Raw genomic sequence first — 15,540 nt, 5'->3', positions numbered from 1 at the left:
TCATAGAAGGTTCCCAAAAACAGGTGTCTGCTAAAATGCTAAAACGGGCCGGCCCACTCGGTCGCTCGCTCGCACCTCCTCCTCTGTGCGAAGCGTCCGAAGCGTCGACAGCTTGCCGCGCGCAGGCGTCAAACAACTGTTCCTTCGCTGAAGGAAGGTGGTAATGGGACGGGCCATACGCATAAGCTCATCAAAGCTAGTATTTTTTCCCTTGTTTATGCGTTTTATTGGAACTTCCTGGATATTCTTTATGATGATAAAATAAAGTATAAATTCATATTTTAAAAATATACTATATTTTAAACACTAAAGAAATATCAATATATATGATGAATTTTTTTAATACACATTGAACAATTTGGAAAATATATTAAACAAATATTGGAAACACATTGAACATTTTCTTTTGATATACATTGAACAAATTTCGGATGCACATTGAACATTTTGCAAAAATATGTTGAACAAAACAAATTTTGTAACACACATTAAACACTTTTGTAGATATACATTGAACAAATGTCGGATACACATTGAACATTTTGCAAAGATATGTTGAAAAAATTCTTAAATATACGCTGAAATTTTTGTTAATGCATGGTCAACTTTGTATATAAATACAAAATGAACTTTCTATAATACACAAAAAATGGAAGAAAAAGGAAAAAAGAGAAAAGGAAAAAAAGGAAAATAAAAGAAATAGAAACTGAAACAGAAAAAAAAAAGCAGCCTTGCGACGTGGGCCGGCCCAATCTGGGGCGTCGGGAAGATGAGCTTCATAGAAGCTGAGTCGTTTTGACGCCTACGCGCCTCAAATAGAGGGATTGTGGCTTGCCGCAACGAGCGGCGAGTAGGGTTTTCCTGCAAGCCTTGCGTGGAGGAAGCCCTCGATGGGCCGGCCCAGCTGCGCGGGAGGCTACAGCCTCCTTTTTCTGTTTCTTTACGTTTTACATTTTCTGTTTTCTTTTTTGCTTTATTTTTTATTTTTGTTTATACTTTAAAAATATTCTAAATATACATCGCAAGAAATACAGATAAAAACATTTGAAACTGTTGACCAAGCATTTGAAAAATGCTTAATGTGTGTACTCCCTCCTTCCATCTATATAGGGTCAAACGCATTTTTCGAGGCTAACTTTAACCAAATGTTAGAGCAATAATATATGACAAGCAAGTTGCGGAAAGCATACTGTCAAATTCGTATGTGTAAGAAGCTTCCAATGATATAATTTTGACATTATACATCTCATATACTATTAATCTTATCAATAGTCAAATACGGTCTTGAGAAACGCATTAGGCCCTATATAGATGGAAGGAGGAAGTAGATAAAATGTTTATCACGTATACGAAAAATGTATAAAAAAATTGATCATGTATATGAAAAATGTAAATCAAGCATTTGAAAAACATTTGAAAAGTATTTGGAAAATCTTAATCAAGCATTTGAAAAAAGTTAAATGTGTATGGAAAAAAAGTCGACCGTGTATTAAAAAAATGATGAATTTTTTATCATGTATATAAAAAATGTTAATCAAGCTTAAAAAATGTTGAATAAGTATTTGAAAAAAGTTAATCAAGCATTTGGAAAATCTTCAATATGTATAGAAAAAATGTTGACCATGTATTAAAAAAACTATGAAATTTGTTTACCTTGTATATAAAAATATTAATCAAGCATTTGAAAAAATGTTTAACAAGTATTTAAAAAATGTTAGTCAAGCATTTGAATTTTTTTAAATGTGTATAGAAAATATGTTGACCATGATTTATAAAATGACGAACTTTCTATCATGTACACAAAAATGTTAATCAAGCATAAAAAAATGTTGAAGAAGTACTTAAAAATGTTGATCAAACATTTGGAAAAGATTTAATTAGATAAATGCCACTACAATTCTACCAATTCAGAGAAATGCCACTGCAACTTTGCATCGTCCTTGTGGATGCCATAATGTAAAATTTCTGTCTAAAATACCCATGTCTTCCTCCTTGTCTTCTTCTTCCTTCATCCATCCTCCTCTCACCCGAAGTAGCAATAGCCCACATCTTCCCTATCTTTTCAAAAGCAGCATCTACAGCTTATGGTGAGGCCTCTTCGACGACTCCCTCCTCCGATCTCCGTCCGACATGTCCATCCCGCGTCCTCCCTTGGGCATCTCCTTCCAGCGCGTCCTTCATGTGGCCCACCTGTCTCCCGCCAGTAGCGCGTCCTGCATCGCCATCCTCACCATGTCCTTGGCTCCCCGCAGCAGCGCCGCCGGCCACCGCAGTTGTCTAGGTAACCACATCACCCGGAGAGGCATAATCCATCGGATTCAATGATTTGGGAGAAGATCAAAAGACATGCCAGATCGCTGCAGCTAGCCCCTGCTCCCCGCCAAATCAGTAGCCACACAACATAAATTGTGCACGTAGCACACATCAACAGCAAAATACAATGTGTCGGGGGCATGCGGCAACAACATGAATGGTGGCATCTCCGATGAGTTTTTGGGGCTCCTGTATGTGGCGGTGTATGCTGTTCTCCCCCCATGTCTCTCTCTTCCGGCTGTTGGCGAGCAAGGGTTGAATGGCGAGCACAAAGCATGGTGGGTCGATGCAGGGGCGCAGATGTGTGCGAGTTGTGGAGTGCGGCTGCGTGGCGTCCTGCTGTCACGCGGGCCAACAAATCCAATGTAGCAAGGCAGCCATGGCAGCACCTACGCACAGAGAGAAAGGGGGGGATTGGTCCAAGCCATGGGTGATTTAAAGAAACAGGAGGAGATGAGGACATAGTGGACGAAGGAAGAAGAGGACAAGGAGGAAGACAGGGTTATTTAATTTAGTCAGAAATTTTACATAATGGCATCTATAAGGGTGATGCAAAGTTGCAGTGCATTTTTCAAAAGAGGGAAGATACAGTGGCATTTCTCTGGTCAGTAGAATTGCGATGGCATTTATCTAATTAACCCTTTGGAAAATATTAGATGTGTATAGAAAATAGCTTCACCATGTATTATAAAAATGTTAAACTTGTATTTAAAAATGTTAATCAAGAATTTCTTAAAAAATGTTAAATATGCATTAAAAATGCTGAACATGTATTAAAAATATTAATATTTTATTTAAATTTTTTATCTTGTGTATTAGAAAAATGTTCTTGACGAACATGAAAAGTGTAGAATGAAAACCAAAAGAAACAAAAAACACACCAAAAAACAATGAAAACCAAAAAATTAACAAAAAAAGCAAAATTTGTTTTTAAAATAAACAAGTGCAAAAAGTATGGAAAATAGTGAAAAGTGATAAATAAAGAAAACCGAAGAAAAACAATAGAAAAAAATGAAAAGAAAAGAAATCAGAGGAGAAATGAAAGAAAATAGGTGAAAAACAAAGAAAAATGAAAAATAAAGGAAAAGCAGTGAAACCGAAAAGACGGGAAGAGAAATATTAAGAAACCGAGAAACTAGTGCGAAAACAGAAAAATTGAAAAAAATCTAGCAAAACCAGCGAAGGAAGCTCAGCCAGCCCAACGAATGAGCAAACGAAGCGCGGCGAGCAATCGCGAGCGAAAAAAAACTAGGCCAACCCGATAACTTCGTCACAGAGGAAAGATCTTCAGGGAGACAGAAGAGTCTCGCTTAAAGCGAGAAATAGTCGTCGCGCTCCCCTTGTCACCCTGACAAAATCTAAGTTGTCTTCCTGTTCGAGGACGGTTCGTGGGATCGTCATCAACGTTTGAGGGACTCCAAGTACGGTCTACACTGACTCATCTTTTTCCGCTGCACTCCGGGAGTCGGCAATGATCGTTGATCACAATCCATTATGCATCTTTATATTGTTTCTGGGTGACCGTATAGGGCAGAATTTTTTGTTTTCTACTATGTTTTCCAACAGGTTTGCGTGGCAGAGCCAGGAGGTTGGCCTGATGAGGTGACGACGCAATGATGACAAGCCAGAATCTGCGAGGCGATAATGTCAGAGCCCCCATGCAGCCAACGTGACAGAGCAAGTCGCCTGTTAAAAATATGTTCATGTTTTGTTTTTCATTATTTTTTTCACAAGTTAAAAATATGTTCATGTTTCCAAAAATGTTTGAGAATTTTAAAAAATGTTTGTGCTTTGAAAACATTGTTCGGAATTTCAAAATTTTGTTTCATTATAAAAAAATCACATCATCATTTTTTTTAAAACGTTCGAGAATTTCAAAAAATGTTTGTGTCTTCAGGAATTCTCCCTGTCTCTTAAAAAAGTTGTCGTTTTCGAAATGTTCTCATTTTTGCTAAAGCTGATTTTTTTTCATAAAAAATCGAATGAAAAATTTCGATGATACTTCAAGAAAACGAACGATTTTGATTTTTGAAAACCGGTGGTACAGTAAGCGTGCAGGCCGCTAGAATGAATCGTTGCTACAGAACGGACCCAAATCGACCCGTTGGTACAGTCCTTTGTAAATGGGCCGGCCCAGCCGTTGGTGCGTTGGGGCTCTCTGTTGGGAGAGCGTCATATAGGGCCTCCCCTTGCCACCCTCGCAAAATCTCGCGTTGTCTTCCCGTTCACCTACCTTCCCGTCCCCTTGCCTTTTCCGTTTCCCGCCTCCCCCAACCGCATAGAATGGCCGGCTCCAGCGGCTCTCCCGACGCCGACTGTCGGAGTAATTGGCCACGGGTATCCCGAAGACGGCAAGACAATATTTCAAGACATCGGGGCTAGCAAAGCCCCTCAGTCCGACTGCCCGGCTGCTCCTGCCGGCTCCCCGTCCGACTGCTCTGCCTGGCCGGCTGCCGGCTGTCGACTGCACCAACTAGCCGGCTGCCGGCTTCAGCCCGACTCAACACCAACAAGACACCGACGAGACGGTTGTACCCGAGCACTATTCATGTGTCACCCCAGCCATCATGTATAGTGTCACTTGTCCCCTGGCACTATTTATGAAGTGACCCAGGGGACAAGCATGACACCCCATCATGCCTTGCCCATGCCACCACTTAGCTTACTTCCTAAGCTAGCCACGCCTATATATATGGGCACACATCCATCCATCCAAGCAGGGGGGACTCACTCTCACACACACTCACGCATGAGCACCCACATGCTCACGGCCATGAGCATGGCCGGCCACTAGCATGCCCCATACACATGCATATACCAGATCAGATGCACTTGGCACTGATCTCAGATACAGCTCCAGGAGCAACTCTGTACCAGATATACTACAGATACGCACACATGCAGGAGTAGGGGTATTATCTCTCCGGAGAGCCCCGAACCTGGGTAAACTAGCGCGTGCTACTCGCATACCCGCTCTCGGGCCTATCAGCAGCAGTCTTACCCTCACACTAAGCCCTTGTGGCATCTGTCGACTCGCAAGCCCCCCGTGAGAATACCACGACATTTGGCGCCCACTGTGGTGTGGTACTACTACTATGCTACCACGCTGCTGCTGGTTTCGCAGTCCGGGCGGGACCATCTTCGCCATCACCGCCGCGGCGTCGCGCCATCTCTCCGGTAGCGCTCGAGGGCTCGACTTCGACATGCCCCCGAAGCGGCCGTGAGGGGTGGCGCGTACTCGCCGTCGGCCTCTTCGTCATCACCACCACAACACCGTCCGTCCGCGCGCGCGCCGCGCGCGGTGCCTCACTTTGGACGGCCGCATCCGTGTGCGCGTCGCTCGCGTCCGCTCCACTTCGCGTTGTGCCTTGCTCCGGCCAAAACGCGCGTTTGCCATTTCATATTTCGCCTATACAAGCTATAGCTAGATGCTAGTCAAACGTGGTCAAACACTACCCGTACGCTAATCAGACTATAGTCGAATACACTTTGTATACTTGCCAGAGGCAAGTTGGATATTATCTGTATATTCATCAGATAATGAGCAGATGCTAGCTCCACCTCCGCTCCACATAGCATCGCTGCAGGCCGCTTCCTCTGCCCCTGCCTCGCTGCGTCGCCTCCACTTGGTCGCGTCGTCCTCGCTCCCGCATGACTGCTCGCCTCCGCGCGGCTCCACCAGCACCCGCACCTGGCCGCCTCCCCGCGCCCACAGATGCCCGGCCGCGCCTGGTCGCCTTCGCGTTGCGCACGCGCCGGGCTCGCCTCTGCGCCCGCCCGCCGGCTCCTCGTCGCCGCGCTGGCTCCTCGACGCCGCGTCCCCCGCCCCATGGTCGCATGCCCCGCTCTTGCTGGCTCCGCCCCGTGGTCGCGTGCCTCGCACCTGCCGGCTTCACCCACCTCCACCAACCGGAGTCGGCTGCCGCCCGTCGCCGCTCTCACTGGGCCTCGCGCACCTCTCCGCCTGGCAGCGTCGCCCTCTCCCCGTGCACCGGACGCCGAATCCTTTTGCCGCGACTCGGCCGTCGGCTGCTGCCGCGCCCCGGCCTCCTGCGCTGGCCAGCTCCGCCCGGCGACCCGGACTACCGGCTCCGCCCGCGCCGGCTTCACCGGCGACCCGGCCTGCCGGCTCCCCCCCCCCCAACTTGGACGACCGGCTCCGCCACCTGCCGTCTCCGCCGCAACCCGGCCGCCGGCTGCCGCCGTCCCGCTCGTGCCGACTGCCCAGGCAGTGAAGGAAATGCCAACTCTTCTCGCAGCTGGCTTCCCGCGGCGGGCTTCCCCGCCCCCGGCTCAGTCTGGCTCCGCCTACGCCGGCTCCCGCGCCCTGCGGCCCGGCCGGCTGCGCCGTGCGCCCCGGCGCCGGCTGCTTCCCTTCGGCCGTCTGCGCCGCCCCGCCTCGTACGCCACTACTGCTCGCGTCGTCTTCGCGCGCGCCCGCCCGGCCGCCTCTTGCCTGCGCGCCCTCGCCGGCTCGCCGCTCCAGCCGACCTCCGCGTGCTCGGCCGGCTCCCGCGCTGGCCGCCTTCCGCCTGCCCGCGTCTGCCGGCTCCCGCACGCCTGCCTGGCTCGGCCTCCGCCCGGCCACTCCCCCACCCGGCTCACCTGGATCTCCGGCGCCGCCCCGCGCCTGTCCGGGTCTGGTTGCGCCCGCCCTTGGCCGGCCCCGGGTCGCCGCTCGTGCCCCGCACCGTGGCTGCCCACCCGCTCAGAGACTCGAGCGGAAAGAAGAAAGGAGTAGGGGCCGGCTGGGGAGAAAGTCAAAGGGCCGACTGCCCATGGCTAAAAAAAAGAAAGAGAAGAGAGAGAGATGCGGGCAGACTGCTCCATCAACACGGCCATGAGTGGAAAGCCGTCCGGCTGCCCACAGCCGACAGAGAAAAAAAAAGAAATGTGTGTCCGACTGCTAGATGTGCATCCGACCGCTGGCTGCCTGGCCGGCTGCAAAGAGCCCGACTGCTGTGTCGGGGTCCGCCCAGCCGGCTGAAGAAGAGTTTAGGAGACACCTGTAGAGCACCTTTATAATCACCCATTTACGTTGTGACGTTTGGTAGCACACAAAGTGTTCCTCCGGTAAACGGGAGTTGCATAATCTCATAGTCATAGGAACATGTATAAGTCATGAAGAAAGCAATAGCAACATACTAAACGATCGAGTGCTAAGCTAACGGAATGGGTCAAGTCAATCACGTCATTCTCCTAATGAGGTGATCTCGTTAATCAAATGACAACTTATGTCTATGGCTAGGAAACATAACCATCTTTGATTTAACGAGCTAGTCAAGTAGAGGCATACTAGTGACACTCTGTTTGTCTATATATTCACACATGTATTATGTTTCCGGTTAATACAATTCTAGCATGAATAATAAACATTTATCATGATATAAGGAAATATATAATACTTTATTATTGCCTCTAGGGCATATTTCCTTCAGTCTCCCACTTGCACTAGAGTCAATAATCTAGTTCACATCGCCATGTGATTTAACATCAATAATTCACATCACCATGTGATTAACACCATTCACATCTCTATGTGATCAACACTCAAAGGGTTTACTAGAGTCAGTAATCTAGTTCACATTGCTATGTGATTAACACCCAAAGAGTACTAAGGTGTGATCATGTTTTGATTGTGAGATAATTTTAGTCAACGGGTCTGTCACATTCAGATCCGTAAGTATTTTGCAAATTTCTATGTCTACAATGCTCTGCACGGAGCTACTCTAGCTAATTGCTCCCACTTTCAATATGTATCTAGACCGAGACTTAGAGTCATCTAGATTAGTGTCAAAACTTGCATCGACGTAACCCTTTACGACGAACCTTTTGTCACTTCCATAATCGAGAAACATATCCTTATTCCACTAAGGATAATTTTGACCGCTGTCCAGTGATCTACTCCTAGATCACTATTGTACTCCCTTGCCAAAATCAGTGTAGGGTATACAATAGATCTGGTACACAGCATGGCATACTTTATAGAACCTATGGCCGAGGCATAGGGAATGACTTTCATTCTTTTTCTATCTTTTGCCGTGGTCGGGCTTTGAGTCTTTACTCAATTTCACACCTTGTAACACAGGCAAGAACTCTTTCTTTGACTGTTCTATTTTGAACTACTTCAAAATCTTGTTAAGGTATGTACTCATTGAAAAACTTATCAAGCGTCTTCATCTATCTCTATAGATCTTGATGCTCAATATGTAAGCAGCTTCACCGAGGTCTATCTTTGAAAAACTCCTTTCAAACACTCCTTTATGCTTTGCAGAATAATTCTACATTATTTCTGATTAACAATATGTCATTCACATATACCTTTCAGAAATGTTGTAGTGCTCCCACTCACTTTCTTGTAAATACAGGCTTCACCGCAAGTCTGTATAACACTATATCCTTTGATCAACTTATCAAAGTGTATATTCCAACTCCGAGATGCTTGCACCAGTCCATAGATGGATCGCTGGAGCTTGCATATTTTGTTAGCACCTTTAGGATTGACAAAACCTTCTGGTTGCATCATATACAACTCTTCTTTAATAAATCCATCAAGGAATGTAGTTTTGTTTATCCATTTGCCAGATTTCATAAAATGCGGCAATTACTAACATGACAGACAGAGTTAAGCATAGATACGAGTGAGAAACTCTCATCGTAGTCAACATCTTGAACTTGTCGAAAACCTTTTTTCGACAATTCTAGCTTTGTAGATAGTGACACTACTATCAGCATCCGTCTTCCTCTTGAAGATCCATTTAATCTCAATGGCTCGCCGATCATTGGGCAAGTCAATCAAAGTCCATACTTTGTTCTTCATACATGGATCTCATCTCAGATTTCATGGCCTCAAGCCATTTTGCGGAATCTGGGCTCACCATCGCTTCTTCATAGTTTGTAGGTTCGTCATGGTCTAGTAACATAACTTCCAGAACAGGATTACCGTACCACTCTGGTGCGGATCTTACTCTGGTTTACCTACGAGGTTTGGTAGTAACTTGATCTGAAGTTACATGATCATCATCATTAACTTCCTCACTAATTGGTGTAGAAGTCACAGGAACAGATTTCTGTGATCCAATAAGGGAGCAGGTACAGTTACCTCATCAAGTTCTACTTTCCTCCCACTCACATCTTTCGAGAGAAACTCCTTCTCTAGAAAGGATCCATACTTAGCAACGAATGTCTTTCCTTCGGATCTGTGATAGAAGGTGTACCCAACTGTCTCCTTTGGGTATCCTATGAAGACACATTTCTCCGATTTGGGTTTGAGCTTATCAGGATGAAACTTTTTCACATAAGCATCGCAACCCCAAAATTTTAAGAAACGACAACTTTGGTTTTTTGCCAAACCACAGTTCATAAGGCGTCGTCTCAACGGATTTTGATGGTGCCCTATTTAACGTGAATGCAGCTGTCTCTAATGCATAACCCCCAAAACGATTAGTGGTAAATTGGTAAGAGACATCATAGATTGCACTATATCCAATAAAGTACGGTTATGACGTTCGGACACACCATTATGCCGTGGTGTTCCAGGTGGCGTGAGTAGTGAAACTATTTCACATTGTTTTAACTGAAGGCCAAACTCGTAACTAAAATACTCTTCTCCACGATCAAATCGTAGAAACTTTATTTTCTTGTCACGATGATTTTCCACTTCACTCTGAAATTCTTTGAACTTTTCAAATGTTTCAGACTTATGTTTCATCAAGTAGATATACCGATATCTGCTCAAATCATCTGTGAAGGTCAGAAAATAATGATACCTGCTACGAGCCTCAATATTCACCGGACCACATACATCTGTATGTATGATTTCCAACAAATCTGTTGCTCTCTCCATAGTTCCGGAGAACGGCGTTTTAGTCATCTTGCCCATGAGGCACGGTTCGCAAGCATCAAGTGATTCATAATCAAGTGATTCCAAAATCCCATCAGTATGGAGTTTCTTCATGCGCTTTACACCAATATGACCTAAACGGCAGTGCCACAAATAAGTTGCACTATCATTATTAACTTTGCATCTTTTGGCTTCAATATTATGAATATGTGTATCACTACGATCGAGATCCAACAAACCATTTTCGTTGGTGTGTATGACCATAGAAGGTTTTATTCATGTAAACAGAACAACAATTGTTCTCTAATTTAAATGAATAACCGTATTGCAATAAACATGATCAAATCATATTCATGCTCAACGCAAACACCAAATAACACTTATTTAGTTTCAACACTAATCCCGAAAGTACAGGGAGTGTGCGATGATGATCATATCAATCTTGGAACTACTTCCAACACACATCGTCACCTCGCCTTTTACTAGTCTCTGTTTATTCTGCAACTCCCGTTTTCGAGTTACTACTCTTTAGCAACTGAACCAGTATCAATTACCGAGGGGTTGCTATAAACACTAGTAAAGTACACATCAATAATCTGTATATCAAATATACCTTTGTTCACTTTTACTAGTCTCTGTTTATTCTGCAACTCCCGTTTCGAGTTACTACTCTTAGCAACTGAACCAGTATCAATTACCGAGGGGTTGCTATAAACACTAGTAAAGTACACATCAATAATCTGTATATCAAATATACCTTTGTTCACTTTGCCATCCTTCTTATCCACCAAATAGTTGGGGTAGTTCCGCTTCCAGTGACCAGTCCCTTTGCAGTAGAAGCACTTAGTCTCAGGCTTAGGACCAGACTTAGGCTTCTTCACTTGAGCAGCAACTTGCTTGCCGTTCTTCTTGAAGTTCCCCTTCTTCCCTTTGCCCTTTTCTTGAAACTAGTGGTCTCGTCAACCATCAACACTTGATGTTTTTCTTGATTTCTACCTTCGTCGATTTCAGCATCACGAAGAGTTCGGGAATTACTTTCGTCATCCCTTGCATACTATAGTTCATCACGAAGTTCTACTAACTTGGTGATGGTGACTAGAGAATTCTGTCAATCACTATTTTATCTGGAAGATTAACTCCCACTTGATTCAAGCGATTGTAGTACCCAGACAATCTGAGCACATGCTCACTAGTTGAGCGATTCTCCTCCATCTTTTAGCTATAGAACTTGTTGGAGACTTCATATCTCTCAACTCGGGTATTTGCTTGAAATATTAACTTCAACTCCTGGAACATCTCATATGGTCCATGACGTTCAAAACGTCTTTGAAGTCCCGATTCTAAGCCGTTAAGCATGGTGCACTAAACTATCAAGTAGTCATCATATTGAGCTAGCCAAACGTTCATAACGTCTGCATCTGCTCCTGCAATAGGTCTGTCACCTAGCGGTGCATCAAGGACATAATTTTTCTGTGCAGCAATGAGGATAATCCTCAGATCACGGATCCAATCCGCATCTTTGCTACTAACATCTTTCAACATAATTTTCTCTAGGAACATATCAAAAATAAAACAGGGAAGCAACAACGCGAGCTATTGATCTACAACATAATTTGCAAAATACTATCAGGACTAAGTTCATGATAAATTTAAGTTCAATTAATCATATTACTTAAGAACTCCCACTTAGATAGACATCCCTCTAATCCTCTAAGTGATCACGTGATCCATATCAACTAAACCATGTCCGATCATCACGTGAGATGGAGTAGTTTCAATGGTGAACATCACTATGTTGATCATATCTACTATATGATTCACGCTCGACCTTTCGGTCTCCGTGTTCCGAGGCCATATCTGTTATATGCTAGGCTCGTCAAGTTTAACCTGAGTATTCCGCGTGTGCAACTGTTTTGCACCCGTTGTATTTGAACGTAGAGCCTATCACACCCGATCATCACGTGGTGTCTCAGCACGAAGAACTTTCGCAACGGTGCATACTCAGGGAGAACACTTATACTTTGATAATTTAGTGAAGGATCATCTTATAATGCTACCGTCAAACAAAGCAAGATAAGATGCATAAAGGATTAACATCACATGCAATCAATATAAGTGATATGATATGGCCATCATCATCTTGTGCTTGTGATCTCCATCTCCGAAGCACCGTCATGATCACCATCGTCACCGGCGCGACACCTTGATCTCCATCGTAGCATCGTTGTCGTCTCGTCAATCTTATGCTTCTACGACTATCGCTACCGCTTAGTGATAAAGTAAAGCATTACATGGCGATTGCATTGCATACAATAAAACGACAACCATATGGCTCCTGCCAGTTGCCGATAACTCGGTTACAAAACATGATCATCTCATACAATAAATCATATCACATCATGTCTTGACCATATCACATCACAACATGCCCTGCAAAAACAAGTTAGACGTCCTCTACTTTGTTGTTGCAAGTTTTACGTGGCTGCTACGGGCTTAGCAAGAACCGTTCTTACCTACGCATCAAAACCACAACGATAGTTTGTCAAGTTGGTGCTGTTTTAACCTTCGCAAGGACCGGGCGTAGCCACACTCGGTTCAACTAAAGTGAGAGAGACAGTCACCCGCCAGTCACCTTTAAGCAACGAGTGCTCGCAACGGTGAAACCAGTCTCGCGTAAGCGTACGCGTAATGTCGGTCCGGGCCGCTTCATCTCACAATACCGCTGAACCAAAGTATGACATGCTGGTAAGCAGTATGACTTATATCGCCCACAACTCACTTGTGTTCTACTCGTGCATAGCATCAACGCATAAAACCAGGCTCGGATGCCACTGTTGGGGAACGTAGTAATTTCAAAAAATTCCTACGCACACGCAAGATCATGGTGATGCATAGCAACGAGAGGGGAGAGTGTTGTCCACGTACCCTCGTAGACCGACAGCGGAAGCGTTATCACAACGCGGTTGATGTAGTCGTACGTCTTCACGATCCGACCGATCAAGTACCGAACGTACGGCACCTCCGAGTTCTACACACGTTCAGCTCGATGACGTCCCTCGAACTCCGATCCAGCCGAGTGTTGAGGGAGAGTTTTGTCAGCACGACGGCGTGGTGACGATGATGATGTTCCACCGACGCAGGGCTTCGCCTAAGCTCCGCAACGGTATTATCGAGGTGTAATATGGTGGAGGGGGGCACCGCACACGGCTAAGAGATCTCAAGGATCAATTGTTGTGTCTCTGGGGTGCCCCCCTGCCCCCGTATATAAAGGAGCAAGGGGGAGGCAGCCGGCCAAGGGTATAGGCGCGCCAAAGGGGGGAGTCCTACTGGGAGTAGGACTCCTCCTTTCCTTGTGGGAGTAGGAGAAGGGAAGGGGAAAGGAGAAAGAAGGAAGGGTGCGCCCCCCTTCCCTAGTCCAATTCGGACCAGACCATGGGGAGGGGTGCGGTCACCTTTTGAGGCCTTTCTCTCCTTTCCCGTATGGCCCCATTAAGGCCCAATACGAATTCCCGTAACTCTCCGGTACTCCGAAAAATACCCGAATCACTCGGAACCTTTCCGAAGTCCGAATATAGTCGTCCAATATATCGATTTTTACGTCTCGACCATTTCGAGACTCCTCGTCATATCCCCGATCTCATCCGGGACTCCGAACTTCTTCGGTACATCAAAACTCAATAAAACTGTCATCGTAACGTTAAGCGTGCGGACCCTACGGGTTCGAGAACTATGTAGACATGACCGAGACACGTCTCCGGTCAATAACCAATAGCGGGACCTGGATGCCCATATTGGCTCCCACATATTCTACGAAGATCTTTATCGGTCAGACCGCATAACAACATACGTTGTTCCCTTTGTCACCGGTATGTTACTTGCCCGAGATTTGATCGTCGGTATCTCGATACCTAGTTCAATCTCGTTACCGGCAAGTCTCTTTACTCGTTCCGTAACACATCATCCTGCAACTAACTCATTAGTCACAATGCTTGCAAGGCTTATAGTGATGTGCATTACCGAGTGGGCCCAGAGATACCTCTCCGACAATCGGAGTGACAAATCCTAATCTCGAAATACGCCAACCCAACAAGTACCTTTGGAGACACCTGTAGAGCACCTTTATAATCACCCATTTACGTTGTGACGTTTGGTAGCACACAAAGTGTTCCTCCGGTAAACGGGAGTTGCATAATCTCATAGTCATAGGAACATGTATAAGTCATGAAGAAAGCAATAGCAACATACTAAACGATCGAGTGCTAAGCTAACGGAATGGGTCAAGTCAATCACGTCATTCTCCTAATGAGGTGATCTCGTTAATCAAATGACAACTTATGTCTATGGCTAGGAAACATAACCATATTTGATTTAACGAGCTAGTCAAGTAGAGGCATACTAGTGACACTCTGTTTGTCTCTATATTCACACATGTATTATGTTTCCGGTTAATACAATTCTAGCATGAATAATAAACATTTATCATGATATAAGGAAATATATAATACTTTATTATTGCCTGTAGGGCATATTTCCTTCAGCGCCCCCGCGAAGAAAGAGAAGACAAAGTAGTTGCCGGGAGATCCGGCCCGACTGCTCAGCAGTCGGCCCGAATCTCGGGGGCTACACCCAGCGGGTGCGCTAACGCGCTCCGCGAGCGCCGGCTGTCTTCAACGACCTCCGCCTCGGCTACACGAAAATCAATGTGAGCTCCTCACCCGCATATTTTTTCACCGCGAGAGCACGCACAACCCCGAGCGATGCTCGGGGGCTATCTCCGCATTTTATTACAGTTGCAGCACTGTTCGCTCCGGCGCCAGCCAGAGTTGGCCCGGGGGCTGGCCGCTTGGCCTGAGACGTTAGTTCCCGCAGACGGCTTAGTAGCGTGCGCGGTACCAAAGGCCCACTCTTAGTCACAGACCGCAGAGCGGCTGTCCGGCTAGCAAGAGTGAACGCTGGAGGCCACCCACGCGAAAAACGTCCGGGAAGAGAAACGCTTCGGGCGACCCGACCGTTTCCTTTACAAGTATCAACTCGGTTGAATCTGCCCCCAGACTCCGAGTACTGTACACTCCGCTTCGCGGCCCACTCTCAGCCACAGACCGCAGAGCGGCTGTCCGGCGAGCGAGAGCACAAGCCAAAAAGCGGAGGGAACACGAAAAAGATTGAAGGGGGCTCGGACAAAACCGAGTCGGCACCCTCTGCATAAAACTTGCAACGCTAAAAGCAATCATTTGATATATCTACGTGGACTAACTTTGTCTTTTGCATGATCATTTCCATGAACACCCGCCAAAAAACCTCCCCCAACTTTGCCAAGTTGCCCGGAGGCTTGGGGGCTACTGTCGGAGTAATTGGCCACGGGTATCCCGAAGACGGCAAGACAA

The sequence above is a fragment of the Triticum aestivum genome, chromosome 7D (assembly GCF_018294505.1).
Source record: "Triticum aestivum cultivar Chinese Spring chromosome 7D, IWGSC CS RefSeq v2.1, whole genome shotgun sequence".
In the NCBI taxonomy this organism is placed as follows: Eukaryota; Viridiplantae; Streptophyta; class Magnoliopsida; order Poales; family Poaceae; genus Triticum; species Triticum aestivum.
This window is presented reverse-complemented; position numbering follows the sequence as displayed.